We start from the raw sequence: 22,402 nt of genomic DNA, 5'->3' as shown, positions 1-22,402 counted from the left end.
ATATGCCTCTCCAGCCTGGAGCCACACATCCAACTCCAACATCCTCAGACTGCAGAGAGTGCAAAATAGGTGTTTACGCATGATATTGGACGCACCGTGGTTCGTAAGGAACGTGCAACTGCATAGAGATACGAACATCCCTTACATCTACTCCTTCCTATTAACTACAGCAGAAAAATTTTTCTCAAAGATCTCTACTCACCCCAACGATCTAGTTAAACAAGCAGCAGACTATGAAGAGACTGACCTCTTCAAATACAAGAGGCCAAAAGCCATCCTAAATACTTGCAACAATGACTGATCTCCGTGCCCCCCAGGGCGAGCTCTCAGCTCATAAATCTTTCCTTCAATTCATCCTCCTTATCAGACAACGGGGAATAAAAGCATCTTGCTTCACCCTTCTGGCCAATGATGTTATGTTATGTGTTGTCACTGATCGATCTGAATTCAGAGATAGATTTGATCTGATTATGATCTTGAAGAGTGTGTCCTTCACGCAGCAGATTAGCAGTTCAATCGGAGTTTACTACTGTACCGTAGGTTCGTGCTCGATAAACAGAGCAGGTAAGACTTTTAGTTCTACTTTTAGTTCTAGCTTATTTTCATAAGCCTAGCCATGGATAAGTCCTTCGACGATCTCAATTTTCAGGAACTTTTGACGCTTTTCAGGGATTTAGGCAACTTGCTACACAAAAAATGGCCAGATAAAATCGGAGCACACCAGATCCTTGAAGCGGAGACAGAGGATACCCACCCCTCTAAACTTCCTCACCCTTCACATGACAACGCCTGCGAGCCAGCAATAACTACTGAAGATATCTCTCCTTCAAACTCCAGTAGCTTTCAGGAAGTTAAACGGAAGAAGAGAAAGAAAAAATCCCCTGCGACACATCCTGAAATAATACCTCTGTGGGGGGGGGGGGGGGTGGGGGGGGGGGGGGGTGGGGGGGGGGGGGGGTGGGGGGGGGGGGGGGTGGGGGGGGGGGGGGGTGGGGGGGGGGGGGGGTGGGGGGGGGGGGGGGTGGGGGGGGGGGGGGGTGGGGGGGGGGGGGGGTGGGGGGGGGGGGGGGTGGGGGGGGGGGGGGGTGGGGGGGGGGGGGGGTGGGGGGGGGGGGGGGTGGGGGGGGGGGGGGGTGGGGGGGGGGGGGGGTGGGGGGGGGGGGGGGTGGGGGGGGGGGGGGGTGGGGGGGGGGGGGGGTGGGGGGGGGGGGGGGTGGGGGGGGGGGGGGGTGGGGGGGGGGGGGGGTGGGGGGGGGGGGGGGTGGGGGGGGGGGGGGGTGGGGGGGGGGGGGGGTGGGGGGGGGGGGGGGTGGGGGGGGGGGGGGGTGGGGGGGGGGGGGGGTGGGGGGGGGGGGGGGTGGGGGGGGGGGGGGGTGGGGGGGGGGGGGGGTGGGGGGGGGGGGGGGTGGTCTGTTGGTTAGTGGGTATGTTTGGGCTATGACTGTGTTTGCTTTGGCGCATGTGTGTGTAATGTGGGTATTGAAGTGTAGTTTTTTGTCAAGTTGTATTCCTAGGTATTTCGTTGTTGTTACCCATGGGATTATTTTGTTGAATATGTGTACTGCGTTGTGGGGGGATTTTTTCCTCCTTGTGAACAGTATTGCTGCGCTTTTATCTCCGTTTACGTCGACCCTCCAGTTTTTGAACCAGAGTTCGAGTTCATTTGCTGCGGTTTGAAGTCGTTTTGTTATCAGTTTTGGGCATAGTGATCTGGTTAAAATGGCTGTGTCATCTGCGTAGTAGGCAGAAATCGTTGTTTTGTTCTGTGGGATATCAGCCATGTAGATGGCAAATAGTAGGGGGGAAAGTAGTGATCCTTGTGGAACTCCAGCTGTGACTTTGCGTTCAGTGGATATTATTCCTTGTATTTTCACTCGGAATTTTCTGTTTTTTAAGTATGAGCTGATCAGGAGGACTAGGTGTATTGGTACTTTTGCTGTTATTAGTTTATGTAGGAGACCGATGTGCCATACTTTGTCGAAAGCTTTGGCTATGTCGAGGAAAATGGCACCGGTTTGTTGTTTCCAATTGAAACCGTGTGTGATGTATTCTGTGATTCTTTGTACCTGTTGTACCGTGTTGTGCTGTGGTCTGAACCCGAATTGTTCGTCTGGGATGATGTTGTTTTTGGTGGCTGTTTCTTGTAGTCTGGTCAGGATTACCTTTTCGGATATTTTTCCGAGACAGGAGAGGAGACTGATGGGTCGGTAATTTTGTGGGAATTTCGGGTCTTTTCCTGTTTTGGGGATCAGGATTATGTCTGCAGTCTTCCAACGGTTTGGAAAATAGCTAAGCCTGAGCATCGCGTTTGTGATGGCAACTATGTGCATGAGTGCTTTGTGTGGTAGGTGTTTGATTAATTTGTTCGTGATTTTGTCTGGACCCGGCGCTTTTTTATTTTTAAGGTGTTTAATTATTTCGCGTATTTCTTTTGGGGATGTTGGGCGGATATTCGGTTGCTGGTTGTGGTGCCTTAGTACATGTCTTGTCTGTCGGTGTATTTTTGTGATAAATGTTAGGTCTACGTTCTTGTAGTTGGGGCTGAATTGTAGTTCTAGGCTGTCCGCGAAAGCTTCCGCTTTTTCGTCATCGCGGTAGACCGTGCCGTGTTCCCCATGAATTGGTGGTACATAGCTTGACGTGTTGCGAAGGCTTTTGAGGAGTTTCCATAGTGCTTGGTCGTTTGGTTGTATAGAACGGAGTGTGTTTTCCCAGTGTTGGTTGCGGAAATCTCTGATTGCATAGCGGACTAGTTGAGTAACTTTGTTGAGTTCTTGCCGGTCTTGTGGCGCTAGTGTTTTGTGATATTGTCTGCGTATTTTATTTTTGTGTCGAATGAGTTTTCTGATGTCTTCTGGGAGTTGGTTTGGTTTCGTGTTGGATGTAATCGAGGTTACTGCTGCTAGGCTTAGCGTTATTTGTTTTTCTAGGTTGGAGACTGCAGTTTCGATATCTTGTTTCGTGGAGATGATAGGTATGGGTCCTATGGTGTCCTTGATTTTTGTGGGTAGTTGTGTCCAGTTTGTGGTGGTAGGGTTTGTAGTTGTTTCTTCGGGTGTAGCGCCCAGCTGGAGTAGGACTGGGTTATGATCTGAGCTTAGATCGTTTATTGTTATTAGCTGGTATTGATGGTTCACGTTTCTCATGATAACTATGTCTAGTACGTCTGGTCGCCCTAACGTGCCGTAGTGTGTGGGTTCGATCGGTCCTGCGACTACAATGTTCCTGTTAGCGATGAAATTGTGTAGGATTTTGCCGTTTTTGTTTGCAATCCTGCTATTCCATGCTGGGTGTTTAGCGTTTAAGTCACCAGCCATTATTATGGTTTCATTATTGTCTAGTAGCTGTGACAGGTCTGTGGTAGATATGTGTTTGTTTGGAGAGTTGTATGTGGCATAAATTTTGAGGCTGTTTGTGTTGGCTAGGTGAACTTGTAGTCCTGTGACTTCTAGGGTTGTGAGCTGGGGGGGTTTTATTTCGTTAAATCTAAGTTGTTTCCTGATGAAGATAGCTGTTCCTCCACCTCTGGCTGTTGTTCTGTCGGTTCTGAATAGGTGGTAGTTTATTAGTTTTGGGTTGTCTGATGGGCGTAGGTGAGTTTCGTTTATTAGTATTATGTCTGTGTCTATGCGTTGTATGAATTCTCTTAGTTCGTGCATTTTGTTGAGTATGCCGTTTGCATTCCAATATATTATCTGTAGTGAATTGTTGGTGTTGGTTGTGTTATTCATGAGTGAGGGTAGAGAAGATTACTTGTGCGTTTTTCATGAAGTGTTTTGTTGATTCTTGGGTGGGATTTGTCTTACTGAATGCCAGTAACATTTCGCCTAGGGCGGCTGTTATTTTGGCTGAGTTGGGTGGTTGGTTGTGGGTGGTGGGTTCTTGGTTTGTTCTTACTATGTCAGCATATGTTGCGTTTACTCGGGTAGTTGTGGGGGTTGCTGGTTTTGATGTGGGTGGCGTGTGTTTGTTTGTGTCTGTTGTGGAACTTGGGTCTCTTGTTTTCCGTGTTGTCACTTCATTGGTTGGGTGTTTAGGGCATCCCTTATAGTTTGCAGGGTGCGGGCCGTCGCAGTTTGCACATTTTGCTGGAGTTGTACGGGGTTTAGTACAGGAAGCTGTGGGGTGTTTGGCTCCACACTTCAGGCATCTGAACTCTGCCTTGCATCGGCTCTGGGCGTGTCCGTACTTTTGGCATCGGTGGCACTGTCCGGTTGATGCCCTCCTTCGAAGTGGTTCCATTTTGATGATGAGGTCGCACACTGTTCTTATATTGTATATTTCATGTTTGTCTTTATCTATCTCGATTAGTATTAGCGGCATCGGGGTTTTGTCTCCTCTATGCATTCTCGAGACTTTTATGGGTGCAAAGCCCTGTCTTGTGAGGTCTGCTTTTACTTCTTCTGTTGTTATTGATTCGACTACTCCCCTTATTACAACTTTCAAGTTTTTCTCGCTTTTTAATGCGAATGTGTGGTAAGGGATCAGTGAGTCGTCTAGTTTTTTAGTGAGGTTTCTGAAATCTGTTACTGTTTCGGGTTGTATTAGTCGACGATTCCTTAGTAAAGTTCCAGGATTCAGCGGACGCGACCGTCTATGAGAGCTGCTCTTTCCGGATCGATCGTGGTTGGTAAGATTGTTTTTCTATTTTTGGATTCCTTTCACTCCTTTTTTTTTTTTTCTTTCTGCTAGTAGCTAGGCTTAAGCTACAGGATTTGCTGGTAAGACTTGTTCTTACGGGATTTCTCTCTTTGCTTGTAGAACCTTCCTGTCCTACGGTATTTTTACTAATCTACCACCACGATCCTTCTCTTCCCTAGATCCTATATCCTTTTTTTTTTGTGTGTGTGTTCTTTTTTGGCCGTGGCCAAACTTAAGACCGACATGTCTTCACTACTTCCTAGGGTGAGAACGGTCGGTTTTCAAACGGACCCATCCCTAAACAAAAGACATATCTGCAAAGCACTTTGTGAGGCAGTAGGTTCCGAAAACATTTACGGGTTTACCCCCTTCGGGGCAGGGAGATACCAGGTAGTGGTAAAAAACACCACAACTAGGGACAAACTGCTGGAGGGTTTTAAATGTAATGACGTAGAAATCACTCCGTTCTTAGTGGGAAGCCTGTTAAGAACGGTAAAAATTGACAGGTTCCCCCTCGAATATATAGAAAATAGCGACGACGTCATCCACAAGACATTCGCTAAATGGGGCACAATTAAGAACATTAAACGGGGCACTGATGTCGACTACCCGGATTGGAAATCAGGAGTGGTCATCTTCACAATGGAGATGAAAACTCCTGTTCCGAACTTTGTCACCATCGGCTCCGAAAAAGTCATGGTAAACTAACCAGGTGTCACAAAGCAATGCTACAGGTGTGGCTCCCACGAACACCTGGGAGCAGAATGTGCCAGGGCCAAGTGCAGCAATTGTGGCGAATCTGGCCATTTACTACCACATTGCACCAACCCCTGCAAGAAATGCCACCAAAATGACCACAGTTACAATGTGTGTCAACACAGAACATCAGCAGAACGAATGGGGGGTGCGATACAACCACTTCCCGTTCCTCCCCCCCTTAGCTCTGACAACACAGAACCACCAAAAATACCCACCCCGCCCCCGCCACCGATATCAACAGCCCAACCCAAACGTGGCAAACAAGAGGGGTTCAAACAAGTATCACTGGGTAAAACCAAAAAGTACAGAAGCCAAAATTCAACAGCCAGCGTTCCCCCCACCACCACGAACGCAGATACAACCACAGCATCTGCCATAGAAGAAATGGACACCTCTACAGCAAAACGTCAAAGGGAACAGGTAGAAGACGAACAAGCTTCGTTTAAAAGGTTGCCTATGGGCGGAAACCCTACTACCCTCCCCACGACAGGAACAGAACCCACCCCAGCACCATTCCCTAAAATAATTCCTGGGGGAGCTACTATTCTCCACCATGTCCAAAAAGACCAGGACGGGTTCGAAAGAATCCACAACGCCATAGAGAAAAACGGCGAGCCACACTTCTATGCCCACTACACAAAGGGTTCATCAAAACCCTGTGTTGGCTTGGAATGGGACAAACTTGCCGTGCCAGATATTCTAAATGAGGAACAAAACTCCTTTAGAAACTCCATTCTAGCCGCCAATATGGGCTTACATGACTGCGACATCACAGCGCTATACCAAGCACTAATCAAAATAGTTACCGAAGAGACACTAAAATTCTAATTGTCCCGCCCTATAACTACACCACTAAAATTAACAACACTTTTCGAGTCGCCACTCTCAACATTAACGGTCTGCGCTCCGTCAATGCACAACGCGCTGTTTGGAGCCTAATCTTACTGCATGAGGTTCATGTACTCTTTCTTCAGGAGACGCATTTTTATCAGTACTGGGACATAGAAAACTTCTCCAGAAGCTTCCCCGTTCAGAGCTTCTGGTGTTTCGGAGAGCGCTGTGCGAGGGGGGTGGGAATCCTTATTCGTCAGCCTATTCTAGGCGGGTTTTTCAATGTACAGAAAGATGCTGCAGGACGTCTAGTCTCTATAGACTGGAAGTTTGGAGGTAGAGTCATCCGCTTCCTTAATGTATATGCCCCCAACAACGCCCACCAGCGAAGCGGGTTCTTCATGTCCATAGAACCCTATTTACACGGGGCTCAGTATATCATCGCCGGGGGGGGACTGGAACTGCATCGCTGACGCAAGAGTTGACAAAGTTGGTGGCAACATCAACTCCGGTACCGGTGGCTCTAGGGAACTGCAACTCTGCTGTGATAATGTCGACCTCATCGACATCTGGAGGGAACATAATCCAGACACAGTGGCTACCACATGGGCGAGCGGGGGAGTCGCAACGCGACTAGACCACCTCTATATTTCCAGGAACCTTGGGCCACAAGTTATCTCGGTCAGGCATATAGCGGTTGGTAGCTCGATAACAGACCATAAAATGGTTCTGATGAACATCGAACTACCCGAGGTCGTAGAAACATCGAGAGGACCCTGGAAAATGCCTCCAAGCTTCCCCAAAATTTATAGCAAGGATTTGCAGCTGCTATGCGAAGGAAGGAAAAGGGCCCACTGGGACTGGGACGCGTGGGCCCAGTTCAAAACCGAGGCAAAAGAGCTCTTCCAAAACATCTCCAGAGAAAGAGCTCACCCGCAAAGAAAAAAAATGAGAGAGCTGTACCGAGAGCTAGGGTGGTACCGGGCTAACCAGAGAAACGGTATTCCTAGCGATTCGCTTATTAAAGCCGTGGAAATCGAACTCGAGGCACTTCGACGAAAAAAAGTCGCCGAGCTCGATTTTCGCACCAGATTGTTTCTCCGGCAGGCGGAAACACCTTCGGCCGCTTTTTATAACCGGCAGCGCATAGCAGCACAAGATGAGAAAGCGGTTCGGCAAATTCATGCTAACGGGCAAACACTAACAACCACGGGAGACATCCTGCGTCAATTTTCCCAGCATTACACGAGAACCTATTCCGACGAAGCTGAGGAGACAGGCGACTTCGGAGTGTGGAACATTGACAACATGCCTGAACACCTCAGAACTCTTCAAAAGAGACCAATCACTTCGGAAGAGGTTACTCGAGCCTATAAACAGCTTAAGCTACGGAAAACCCCTGGCCTGGATGGGCTAGGCGTTGAGCTCTATCGCTCAGCCTGGAACTTCATCTTGCCTATCCTGGTCTCACTATTCAACAGCTTCCTATTCACTGGTGACGTGCCTGCTGACTTCGTTAGCGGGTACACAATTTTCATCCCCAAGAAAGGGAGAGACCTAAATAGCATGGGTAGCTGGAGGCCCATTTCCTTGACCAACACAGACTACAAATTATTCGCAAGAGTAATTTGTAACCGTCTGAAGTTGGGCATTGGGAATGTGCTAACCAGCACTCAAGTATACGGAGTTCCGGGAAGATCGATGGCGCTCAACCTCTTCCTGATAAGAGACCTTCTTCGCTTTGTGACGAATAAGGAACTCCCACTTGCACTCGTATCAGTAGACTTAGATAAAGCGTTCGATAGTGCAAAGCACAACTTCCTGCACTATATCCTAGAGAAAGTCGGAGTGGCGGCCTGCGTAAGGGAAGCAATCAAAAGCATGTACAGTAAAACAACAACGCACATTGCGATTAATGGGTTTCTTTCAGAACCCATTCCCATACGCAGAGGGGTTCGGCAAGGCTGCCCCCTTAGCCCCCTTCTTTTCTCTTTAGTACTAGAGCCTCTTCTAAAAAAAATTGATGAGACGCGCGCAGTAAGAGGAATACCGCTACCCTTAGGCTCCAAACAGAGCAAAACTGTCGCATATGCCGATGACATTGTCGGAACCCTTAGGGATTCCGAATCGATTTACATCTTCTTCGGCATACTGCGAGAGTTCAGCGTGCTCAGTGGTCTTCACACCAACCCAGAAAAAACAAGAATCAAAATTTATGGGAAATTCGACCCTGCCAGTCTTCCGTATGGTCTGAAACCCACAACCGGCCCATTAACAATACTAGGAATTCCCTTCCTAGAGACCCCAGTGTTGCAAACACAACACTTAATAGACATGTGTTGCGAAAAACTAAAACCCTTCAGTCCCAACTACCTATCATTCGAAGGTAGAGCAACAGTTATCAAAACAGTCCTAAAACCAATGTTACTGCACACCATTAACCTCACAAACATAACAGACACACAAGACAACGCCATTCACAAACATATCACTAATTTTTTCTGGAACAACAGGAAACACGAGGTGCGCAGGGCATTTCTCCATCTTCCCCCCACACAAGGGGGATTCGCCCTGCCAATCCTCAAATACTGCCACCTAACCAACGCTGCTCAGACCATACGGAAAGCACTGGCATCAAATCACCCTTCCGGCAATCTGATGAAATACTTCTTAGGATTTTTCCTACCCTACTTCGGGATTACTGGCCACGCCGGACCATGTGCAGAGACGGTGCCTGAGTGGTACTACACAATATGTAAACTTTTTAAAAAATTGGCAACGGATGGAGTTCGAGTGCTTCAGCTCAGCCCAAACAAGCTGTACTGGAAAATTTTTGACAGCTTTGACTGGGAAAAACCCGATCTGGGCACAAACGAAGAGGTGCTGTTCACCAACATAAAAAACAGCTGGGGGCAACCATTTCACCGGGACTTAGCCTGGAGAATCGCCTACGGCAGACTCCCAGTGAAACTCGTAAAATCAGCTTACAACCCGCGACCATGCAACCCCTTCTGCGACGTCTGCGGTGCGATAGAAACCGTAGGGCACCTCTTCTTTCACTGCCCGCCAGCACAGCGTGTTTGGCACAGACTGGCTGAGGTGCTTGCGATCCCAGCGCTCACATTCCCCGAAATAGTATTTCTACAGTTTCCTCCCCCAGTAACCAAAAACAAGAAACACCTGATTTTCCTAATAAATGTGATTAAGCACCACATTTGGAAAACCAGGAAAAAACACCTTCTTAACGAGGGGGATCGCATCTATCTCCGTGTTAAGAACTGTCTCTCAGCCTACCTCCGCCGCTTCCTGGAGCAGGAAAGGTACTTACGGGGAGAAGAGCGGTTCCTGAGGAGATGGTGTGATCCACCAACCATCTGCCAGATCATACAGGGGGGAATCCGGCTGTGTCTGCACCTATAACACCTTCAAGTTGTAGGTGTTGACACTATCCCGATCTTCCTTCCTGATCAGCGTTTAACCCACAGGTAGGTCTAGTCCTTTCACAGTTGAAAGTTTTTCTCTCCCCAGGTTGGGGTTGACCTGAACAAACCCGGACTGCGAAGGCCAACATCGAGGTGGTCCCAAGCCCTTTTCAGGGCGGGGTCTTCCGGGCCAGGTCATCTCCCTTCTTTTCCTGGTTATACTGTTCTGGGTTTGCTCGGCAAACTCATTCCTCTATAGAATTGTCTTCCACATAGTCTTTAGATTTATTTACACTTGTTAAGTTTGCCTAGTCTCTCCTTTTTTTTCCTTTTCAGGATTTTTCCTTTTTAAAAGTGAAAAATCAACGACCGTTTTAGAAGCACCCCTGGGGGGTCAACAGCTAAAACAGGTCAGCTGAGGCCTCTTTCATCTACTCTACTACTATACACTCTATCTTTATTTCCTCTCCTACTATCTGCTGAATCTCAGCCTATCTTACTCCACAGGCCAATGATGAGATACGTTGAACTCACAAATTATTATTATTATTTATTTAAAATTTGGATTTGGAACTATTTGGAACTAGATAAATCATATGGGGATAGATTGTGATCTTGTGAACTATCTGACAGACGTGTTTAAGTGATTAAGTATTGTTTTTAATGAAGTGATTGAATGAGATGCCTTCAACTGATCTTGAACTAAGAACCGACTTTTCGAAATTGGATTATTCTGCTTCTCTTTACCAAAAGAACTGTTACCAGCGAGATAGCGAAGAGACTCTGAAGACTGCAATACCTATGTCCTTACCAGCACCCACCCAGGTAAAGGTAAGCTTTAACATTTTTACGAAAGTTCCACGCGAATTTACCATCCTTTTTGAACCCCTACACACACAATAGAAATGGACAACGTTAAAGATTTTCTTCAACACATAAACAGAGACGAAGCCTTAGAACTATTTAAGGTACTCCTTCAAAAGTTCGAAACCGAATGGCCAGGCTACCTTAAACTGTATACACAGGCAGAGGAACCCGAAGAGGAAGAGGACGATATCACAGAACAAAACATTACCCTCCCCACACCCGAGGACAACAGACAGACAGAACCAACAGCAGACGAACACACAAACAAAAGGCGAAGGACCGCGGACGAACCCACGGAAGAAAACGCACCCACACAAGCAGTATCGGGAAATAAAGAAAAGGTACCCCCGGTAATCCTTCGAGACAAACATAAGTGGACCTCAGTCTCGAAATCGCTCAGAGAACAGAACATCAACTATTCCTGGGCCAGAAACACAGATGAAGGGGTAAAGATCCAACCCGAATCAGTCTCAGACTACTGCATGATAACAAAAATGCTGGACAACTCCATGCTGCCTTTTCACACATTTGCACTGGCCAGTGAAAAGAACCTTAAAGTGGTGCTGAGGGGGGTTGCCGAGGGAATCACGACCGACGAGGTCAATGCCGATCTCATCAACCAAGGCCTGACCCCAGTTAAAGTCAGCAGAATGCTAAGATCGGACAAAAAACCTATGCCACTAGTCCTGGTAGAGATATCAAACACACAAAAAAGAATATACGAATTGAAAAACATATGTGGGCTCAAAATCACAACTGAGCCACTAAAAAAGAAGGCATCGGCAGGACAATGCCACAGGTGCCAAACGTTCGGGCATGCCCAACGGCTCTGCAAAGCACCCTACAGATGCCTAAAATGTGGCAAAGAACATCCGACTAGCACCTGCACCAAGCCAAAAACAACACCGGCATGCTGTGCTAACTGTGGAGGACCTCACCCTGCCAATTACAAGGGGTGCATGTCCCACCCAAGAAATCGTGGGATAACAAAAACTAGCCTCAGACCCCCCCCTCCCGGTAACAACCCCACTACCAAGCAGGCAACTCACCCCTCATCTCAGTCCACACCAACAACACAGCCAACCAACATGACAAAAACGTATGCTGAGGCTGCACGACCCAAGAACCCCACATCCTACGAACAGCGAGGCTCCAACTTAGAAAAAATCTTAACTGCCTCGCTTGCCACCATGCTGCAAGAATTTAGCATGACAAGCCCCTCACCTTCCTCCAGAAAGAGATTCCTACAAGGAACACAATCCATCCTAACAGCCCTCTGTCATGAATAGAAAACACAAACCAAACTCACTAAAGATTGTAGCTTGGAATGCAAATGGAATAACAAACAAAATCCTGGAACTCCAAGAATTTGCATCCAGACACAAACCTGACATCATTCTAGTCAACGAAACACACCTCAGACCAGCAAATAACCCAAGACTCCGAGGCTTTACAATGTACAGAAAGGATCGACTTGGTGCAAGAGGAGGAGGCACTGCTGTCTACATAAAAAGCTACTTAAACCATAACACTGTAACTGACCTCCCAACTATGAACCTAGAGGTGACCGGAGTGGAGGTACACACCAGCAACGCAGGCAGTCTAAAGATCTATGCAGCATACAACCCACCTGGAATCCCACTACTGATATCTGACCTAGACTCTATCCTCGGATCCAAAGACTCCATAATCTTAGCAGGAGATCTCAACTCCAAGCATACAGCCTGGTTTAGCTCATCCATTAACACCAAAGGACACATTTTACACAACTATGCAATGCACAACTCTGCCATTGTGGTTGGACCTACTGAGCCCACTCACCACAGCCCAACAGGAAGATCTGATGTTTTGGACATCGTAATACTTAAAAACATCCCATACCAACACCAACTAGAAACAATAGAAGAACTTTCATCAGACCACAACCCCATTCAGCTCAGGCTAGGCAATCAAGAACAGTTCTCACCCCAGCACTCCTTTATAGCTTGGAACAAACTCGCAAAAACTCTACCAGAATACATTGGTGCACCACCCATCATACAGAAAAAAGAAGAAATAGATATAGCCATAATCAATCTAACAAGCCAAATGCAGAAAGCAATAGCCTCAGTAAAGCAAACCACTCTCCACCACACCACCAACAGGATCCCAGAAGAAATCATGGACCTGATTAGAACCAAGAACAAAGCAAGAAAGAGATATCACAACACAAGAGCACCACTGGACAAAACAACACTAAACAAACTCAACAGAAAAGTCAGAGAAGCTCTACAAAACCACCGTAATCAAGAATGGGAAACCAAATTAACCACACTCAACACAGAAGATCACTCCATATGGAAATTCTTAAAAATCCTACGCACCAAAAGGCAGCCCTTACCTCCTATACAAACCAAACAAGGAATAGTACACACAGACACGGAAAAAGCAGAAGCCCTCATAGACAACCTGGAGGAGCAGTGCAGCCCATCGTACAAAAGTCTTAACATCAATTTCATCTACAAAGTTCATCGCCATGTCAGGAAAGCATTAAATCTCACTGATACCTCAGAACCCATCTCCCCCACTACCCCAGGGGAAATAACCAAAATCATAGCACAACTGAACAACAAAAAGGCTCCAGGCCCTGATGGCATCACCAACAGAACACTAAAGTTGCTTCCAAGAAAAGCAATAATACATATTGTTAATATAACAAACGCGATCATCAGATTTCAGCACTTCCCGACAACCTGGAAAACAGCATATATCATACCTATAAAAAAGGCAGGTAAGAATCCTCAACTTCCAGAAAGCTACAGACCCATTAGCCTCTTATCAAGTCTCGGAAAAGTCACGGAAAAGGTTATACTCACAAGGCTACAAGCAATCACTGACAAACTCGGAATCATCCCAAACGAGCAATTCGGATTCCGCAGAGAACACTCCACAGCACAACAAATACACCGTCTGGTAGAATACATAGTAGGAGGCTTTAACTGGAATCTCCAGACGGCTGCAGTCTTCATCGACATAGCGAAGGCCTTTGATAAGGTATGGCATCAGGGACTTCTCTACAAACTTATACAATTTAACTTCCCTATAAAACTAGTCAAACTAATTAAAGCATACCTAAGTGACAGACACATGCAAATCCAACTAAATGGAACAGTGTCATCCAAACGCAAGATCCGTGCAGGCGTGCCACAGGGTTCCCTTTTAGCACCTCTACTGTACTCGATCTATACAGCTGAATACAGCTCGATCTATACAGTATCCCCCCAAACCCGAGAAATATCATCACAGCATTATATGCAGACGACACCGCGATACTTTCAAGATCTCGCAGCCCTCAGCTAGCAATTAGAAGGCTGCAAGGCAGCATCAACACACTAGAAACTTGGCTAACAGATTGGAGGATCCAGGTAAACCCCCTGAAAAGTTCTGCTGTGCTGTTCTCCAGAAGGAAAGTCACCAGCAAGGATGACATCCAGCTTCACGGACTCAAGATCCCATGGGTAACAGAAGCAACATATCTTGGTGTGAAACTGGATAGCAAACTGCTATTTAGTAATCACATCAAACTAACAGGAGTGAAGACATCCAGAGCAATTGCACAACTCTACCCCCTGATCAACCGCAAAAGCAAACTAGATGTAAGAAACAAGCTAACTCTGTACAAAACTGTAATTCGCCCAGTTATCACCTACGCCTCTCCAGCATGGAGTCATACCTCAGAAACCAACATACAAAAACTACAAAGGATCCAGAACAAGTGCCTAAGAATGATCCTGGATGCCCCATGGTACATAAGAAACTCCCAGATCCACCGAGAAGTAAACATCCCTTATATCCGCTCGCATCTCCACGACTTAGCTGAGAAATTCTTTTCCAAGGCAACCCTGCACTCAAATCCACTGATCAAACAAGCCAACAACTACAGTGAAGCAATACACTGCAAATACAGAAGACCAAAATCTATTCTTCTACACAGCGAACATCACTAACTTCAGGCCCCAATAGGGCGAGCAGGTAGCTCAATAATACCCCATTCACAGTATCACTTACAGAGATAAAGGGGAAAAAGAAAAGCATTTTTGCTTCACCCATCCAGCCAGTAACGTTATGCGTTTATTTGGAACTATTTAAAAACTCTCAGCAGTTTTTTAAAGAACATTGGACTTAAATAACAGTCATTTTCAAATTTTATCTGCATACTTCTAATGACTTTCTTGTACCTGTAAAAAGAAAATTATATTAACTGGATCATATTTGTTTTATAATTATATCATATGATACACAACTTTTGGCTAAACAATTCGAGATGTTTAACACTGAGTTAGTTGTCTACTATCCCTCAAAGCTAATGAATTCGTTAAGATCCTGTGCAAATCTGGATCACTTCTGCTTCTACAAATCGTAAAGTAGGCACTTGAATTGGACCTGTAACTGTAAAATCTCTAATGATATATGACTTAGTAACTTATCATGTTCGTTTTTAAAATTTTTTGTTTAGGAGAATGTACTCGAGAGTAATGTTAAATTTTTGACTGAAATAATTTTTTATGTAATAATATTGTATTGAATCTTGTATTGAAAAAAATAATGTTGCGCTTGATGCCATATAAGTAATGTTAAATCAGTAAGTCTAATGCTAAAGTTAGTGAAGAATTCTGAGAATTGCTATTAGATGAAAATTTCCAATGACGTCATATGTCCAATGGGTCACGTAAATAAACGGAACCTTCGAGACGCGCGCATGCGTACAACAGAGGTTCCCTTGTGTAGACAGATTTTCCTCTTGGTAAATCGACCTTATATAGGCTGATTTTCCAAGAGTCAATTTGTTCTTAGGGGCTTTCCATTTCTTCTCTTATATGAGTCTCCGTCACGCCAAGAGTCGCTGTCGGATCTCTAAAGGGAAGTGTCGAGGGTTCAGAGTTTTCGACCTGGATATACGAAAGAAATATTGTGTTGTTAATCTCGAAGGGCAGTATATCGCCGACAAGGAGGAATTTTAGTGGGAAAACAGGAACGTGTCAGCAAGCAGAGAGAAAGACAAGAAGAAGAATTATGTGTGAATAAAAGATTAATGTGAATGACTGTCTGCCGAACAAGAATGTATGTCAAGCGTCTATGTTTATGAGATATGAGAGTTAATGGTGAATTAGGCTTAACTAAGACATGTCAGATTAGAGAGAATTGAGCTAGCAAGAGAACTGTAATGACATTGTTTATATATGTGAATGTCTCACTCTGTACATATTTCTTTTTGACTTAATTAAATGGTTTGTAAACAACACATTGGACTGATTCTGTCAATACACTATCCTAAAAATTTTGACCTGCATAAAACAGAATTTTATATGAATTATATTTAAGCCGCGACTACTTTAAAATAAAAATAATATAAGTGGGGAATATAAACGAGATCTGCTTAGTCTTTGATTTAAGATCTTTTCTCACTCTCTAGTCTAAACAAATAAATTTGTTTAGACTAGAGAGTGAGAAATAAGATTAGTAGAAATAGATAACTGGCAGCAGTCGACCATTCTCGAAACATTACGTAAAGAAAACAATGGCAAAACAGTGTAGTGAAAAACATAATAGACGACAGAACATATATAACATAACAAATGACGCAGTCCACCACATTATTACAATATACATTCCCACTGTCAGTTATGGAGCTCCCGAATAATCCACAGACTGATATGATTCAGAACCGAGAATATAATGATCGACACGTGTTAAATTTCTACATGGATAGGCTGAAAAATAATGTATCTAATAATCTATAAATCTAATAATCTAATTTATCCAAAATATCTCAGAACACCTTGCGTAGTCTAGTTGAGTCAATATCGTCTCGTTTATCATTGTCACGAGTCGTAATTAATTGGCTAGAAGTTCGGAATTTCTTTAAGGGATCGATGGATGGTTGTACATGCCAATAAATGACAACGCTTCGGTACGAATGAGTGTCTTTTCGTAATATTCCACCAAGTAAATATTGGAGAGAAGTCGCATCATATAAATAAACATGTATTTTATTTCATTTTTCTATTTGTTCATCATCGAGATAAGCATTATTTTTCTCAACTTAGCTTCTATAAAGCTAAATTGAGAAAAAAATGTATAATATTAAATTAAGAAAGAAAATTATAATCCGTTGTTTTGTAAACTTCTTAGAATTTATGACATTTTCAATACTAATGCCACTTATTATGTTGGAGGTTTAATGGATTTTTTACAACACTCAAAAAGAATTAAAATAGAATTTAATACTTCCTATATTTCGTCCTAGTCACTAGGACATCTACGGGGATTACAAAGACAATTAATGTAACATGCACACAAAAACTTACAATACTAAACCCAACCACGTGGGTGCCACTAAAGTCCTATCTAGGTGGAACGCCCTCTAAGGGCTGTAGTAGGCGGCCTGGAATGTAAGGTGGGACCTCTGGTGATGACTGTTTCCCAAATCTTCGGAAGCTTAATGCAACCGTATTTGTTAAGATTTGGTTGGTTTCTGAGAGCTGCTGCTGCTTCTAAGAAAAGTCTCTCTTTCTTGAATTTGCTGTGGTGGAGCATGGTGGTTTTCTTCCATGATACTCTGTGGGTGGTGTCCAAAACAAAATTTTTTACAAAACTTGTTGTAAAAAATCCATTAAACCTCCAACATAATGTCTTCACAGCACTTAAGCCTCTACACAAGAATAATGCCAATTAGTTTCTTCAGGTTCGTAATAATATGGATAGATGACGTAACTTTCATGACGTGTTCCGGAAGTAACGCCATATATAAGAAATAATTCTTGTATTTCAAGCAGATGGGTATTAGAGCTGCAATAAACGCAAGCTGCCTCGGAAGATATTGTCCTGTATTCTTTAATTATACGTATGGCGTTGAACTCTGTTTAGTTCAACATAGTTCAATCTCATAAAATCTCAGTGGTAGTATAGCTCCGGAGTCCGGTATATATTGTTTTCAGCGCTCGTTGGCCTAAAACCCACTTAATCATTGCCGACTTAGCTAGGAGGTTTACTACTTGTAAGCTTTTTTTCGGCAACATATGAGATATGCTTACTGAAGGTAATTTTTTCGTCTATTCTTACTCCTAGGCATTTCAGCTCACTGACTACCTCGAGAATTTTCCAGTTTAGGAAGACTGTTACAGGTTGTTTTGATTTTTTCGTGAGTTGCGGAGCACTTTAGACTTGGTGCTATCGAAGGTAACTTCCTCCTCGTGTGCCCACTCTGTGATTTTAAAGAGTTATTCGTTGACCGTTTCTTCTAACTGTAGGCCGTCGCGTCCCCGAATCATTATCATCGCAGCATCGCGAAAACTACGACTTTTGTTTCAGTTGTGAAAGACAGTCTTAACAGCGAGTCATACTGGATGTTACAGAAACCTGACCCACAGCATTAACCTTGCCGACAGCCTTGGTTGACTTCTTTCGTTACAGTTATGGTTTTTTAATAATGTCATAGTTGCTCTTCCTTCTGAAAAATAAGTTTTGGAAAGGTACAGAAAGTTTTTTGGGCATTTTAAATCTCTTAATTGATTGATTATGGCTGGCCACCACGAAGCATCGAAGGCTCCTTGTACGTGGAGTGAGATCAGTGGTACGTCTTTTTTTTTTTTTTGCTGTAGACCAGAGGTCGGCAACGCAGTGCCCGCGGGCGCCATGGCACCCTCAGAGAAATTATTGTAAACTGCTTTGGAGCTCGCAGCGGTAATTTTGCAACGTAGATCACAGTATATCTGAGAGATACATTCATTACTAGTATATGCTAAAATGCAAGAAAACATATGATAAAACACTGCAAATATAATACTTGATGGTACAAATTAAGTGAATATTGAACCCAACATTATTTCATAGCCGAATATAGAAACTACAAGAGTTTCGTGCCGAATATAGTAGGGTAGTGAGAGCGGTCGCATTGATAACTAGATGACGTCAACAATACAAACTAATTATGATCAGAGGTCTCTCGTCCACTCGGAGGCTCGCATCTGATCTGACAGATACATGCTAATTGTTAACATTAATATTCTTTAACTGTTAAAGAATATTCATGTTAACAATTAGCATGTATCTGTCAGATCAGATGCGAGCGTCTTACTTTATCAATCATAAGTACTAGCTGTGGAATGTACGCTTTGCGGAGTGCGGTCGGAGTGTGGTTAGATGATAATAAAGGATTGAATGTGTGTAGAAAATGTAGGGAGAATGCGGAATTGAAGTGTATTTCGGATCGTGAGTGTGATATTTTTGTCAACCTTCAGAATGAAGGAAATAGGGATATGACAAGAAACGGCAAGGTTGTACATGAAAATTGTGAGAGTGTGAGTGTAGAAAGTGTGAATGATAGTATAAATGGTTTCTCAGAGAACAAAAAAGATGAGATAGATGCATTGAGTGAGATCGCGTTGTTGAATAGTGCGATAGAAATATCAAAACAGCAGTTAGAGTGCATGAACAAAAGTAGACTGAATGAACCAACCAATAATAAAAGGTATGACAGGAAAAATAGACGTATGAATGTGAACATGAACAAAATGAAGGATAGAGTGCTGTATGGAGACTCGTTAGTACGAGGTGTGTTAGTAGAGGATTTGACAAAATCGTACCAACCTGGTGCTACCATAAAGGACGTAACTGCGTCTATTAGAGAGCAAAAGGAAAGGGTGAAAGAAATGATTGTTGTGGCAGGTACGAATGATTTGAAAGGAGATAAAATAGAAATGATAGAAGACCTGAATGAATTGTTTGAGGTAGCAAAAGAAAAGAGTGAGAGAGTTAGAATGATTAGTCTTTTGCCACGGTATGACAGTGAAATGTTTAAAAGGAGGGCTATAATTGCGAATTACTTTATCCGTGGGTTATGTATGACGAGTGGTGTGGAATTTGTGGATGTGTGGAGTGAGTTTGATGGGCGAAAGGATCTATATAAGATGGATGGCTTGCATTTGAATGGTTACGGTGTAAGAAGACTTGAGAAAGTGTTGCTGAATGTAGTGGATGTGCAAATTCAGGGAAACTAGATTTGTTAGGGGGGGGGGAGTAGAGATACAGTCCTTATGGAGGCAGTTGAATGTAAGAATGAATATAATATGCCAGAGCAAATAAGGACAACAAATCTGAGTGGGATAGTTAATATAAGGCATCAAGGTAGGGTTGGGGCTAATGGGGGTCTTAAATTCATGTACACTAATACTAGGAGTATTAGGAACAAGAAGGAAGAGTTTTTGGCCATGGTTGGCACTTCCAGACCACAGGTTATAGGTATTAGTGAAACATGGCTGACTGTAAATGATATAACTAGTGGGATTGAATGTGATGGGTATATGTGTTCAGGAATGACAGAGAGAATAAAATGGGGGAGGAGTATTGTTGATGATAGCTGATGAGCTCCAGCCAAGGAGAATAGAAGTTGAATTGCAGGATAGAGAAAAGAGCACATTTGAGGCCATTTGGTGTGAGATTGTGGCTAGCAGAACTAAATATACAATTGGGTGCTGCTATAGACCAGGTGATGGAAAAGATGGTGGTGACAGTATGCACAAGCAAATAGAAGAAATGGGTGGAAGGAGGGTGATTATTATGGGAGATTTCAACTATGGTCGCATTGATTGGAGTGAGGAGAGGACACACGGGAGGAATGAACTGGATTTTATGCGGTTATTAAGGGATAACTATCTGCGACAGCATGTAATGGAAAATACTAGGGGTCAGAGAGTGCTTGACCTAGTAATTACATCTGAGGATTTGGCTGTAACAAATATGACCACATTGCCACCAATCGGTGAGAGTGATCATAGGGTCTTAACTTGGGAGGTGGCTAAAGGTGCAGAATTTTCAATTAAGACAGGGTACATGTGGAATTATCGGGCTGGAAAGTATGACAAGCTTAGGAGTTTGATTGGTTCAGTGCCATGGCATGTACAACTGCAAGGACTAGAAGTTGATAGTGCATGGGAGGTAGTTAAGAAGTGCTTGCATGAAGCAATGGCTGACTGTATACCTAGAGTCCGAATAATAAATCAAGTAGGGGTTAAATGGATGAATAACACCATTAAGCTTGAGTTGCAAAAAAAGAAACAACTATGGAGGGAATTTAAGGAGAAGGGTGACCGGCAGGCACATGAACGGTATAAAGCGCAGGCCAGAAGGGTGACGAGTGTGGTAAGAAAAGCAAAAAAGGATTACGAAAGAACATTGGCCATGCAGGCTAAAGAGAATCCTAAACAGTTTTTTAGATATGTAGCAAGTAAAAGGAAAAATGTACATGGCAGATTGATTTTAAAGAATGCCGATGGTAGGGACTGAATCAGTTGAGATAGTTGAGTTACTGAGTGAGCACTTTGCAAAAGTATATCATCCAGGTGGTGACATTGCAGAAACGAATAAACCAGTAGATTATACGGGAATTGTGGTTAATGAAGTGGAGGTGAGTAGTTTATTGCATAACCTCAATGTCAATACATCTGTGGGATTGGATGGTATACCAGCTCGTGTTGTACGAGAAGCAGCTAAAGAATTGTCAGTACCTTTGACCATTTTGTTTAATTTGAGTCTCGGGTCTGGGTTAGTCCCGAGCGGGTGGAAAGAGGGGAAAATAGTTCCACTGCATAAAGGTGGTCCCAAGACTGCTGTTGTAAATTACCGACCGATTAGCATATCAGGAATCATTGTCAAGATCTTAGAGAAAATAGTCAAGAGGAAAATACAAGATTGGATAGAGAAAATGGGATACTGTATCGGGGACAGCATGGTTTTGTGAAGGGTAGGTCATGCCTCAGTAACTTGCTCACGTATTATAACACAGTGACGGCTGAACTGGATAAGGGTAATGGGTTTACGGTGATTCTACTGGACCTTGCCAAGGCCTTTGACAGGATTTCACATGGAATTCTAATCAGTAAATTGCAGCATATGGGAATGGACATAGGTTGGTGAGATGGATAGGAGGGTGGTTGATGGAGAGATATCAGAGAGTGGTTTACTCTGGAGTAGAGTCCACAAGACGGCCTGTGACTAGTGGTGTGCCACAAGGATCTGTTCTTGGACCACTGCTGTTTAATTTGTTCATAAATGATATAGGAAATGATCTGAGAGGAACAGTTCATTTGTTTGCGGATGATGCGAAGTTGGGTAGGGCAATAGTGAATGCAGATGACGTCAAAATTTTGCAGGATGATTTGGATAGATTGGAGGTCTGGGCCAAGGAGAATGGATGTCAGTTTAATGTGGCAAAATGTAAGGTTATGCATTTTGGGGTGAAAAGATTGGCGGCAGTTTACTGCATTGGTGGAACCGTGCTCCAGGAAATTGATGAGGCACGAGATTTAGGAGTGTTGGTAGATAAGGAATTGAAATTTAGGTGACACATTGCAAAAGTGACCAAAACAACTCATCAAATCACTTTGTTGCTGAAGAATAAGTTGACAAGCAGGTTATTGTTCCTCTGTATCGAGCCTTGATAAGACCCCATCTAGACTACTGTGCTCAGATTTGGTCACCTAGGTTTCTTCTTGATGGGGAGGAGGTGGAGAGGATCCAGAGGCGAGTGACCAAGATGATAGTAGGTCTGTGGAATGAACCGTATGAGAACAGGTTGAGGATTTGTGGGTTGCAAAAATTGATTGATAGGCGGAGAAGGGGAGATATGATTGAGACATTCAAATTACTGAAGGGTTTCTATAAAATTAATTCAGAAGATATTTTTGAGAACAGGGCTGGTTGTGGGAGGACTAGGGGACATCCATGGAAACTGGGCAAAAGTGTGGTTAGTAAAGGTGTTAGAGCTGGGTTCTTTACTTTTAGAGTAGTGAATGAGTGGAATGCGCTCCCTGAGTCTGTGGTGGATGCTGTGACAGTGAATGAGT

The sequence above is a fragment of the Typopeltis vanoorti genome, chromosome 6, assembly GCF_054136105.1.
Source record: "Typopeltis vanoorti isolate ZY-2024b chromosome 6, IOZ_Tvanoo_1.0, whole genome shotgun sequence".
Classification (NCBI taxonomy): Eukaryota; Metazoa; Arthropoda; class Arachnida; order Uropygi; family Thelyphonidae; genus Typopeltis; species Typopeltis vanoorti.
Note: the sequence above shows the minus strand (reverse complement) of the source record.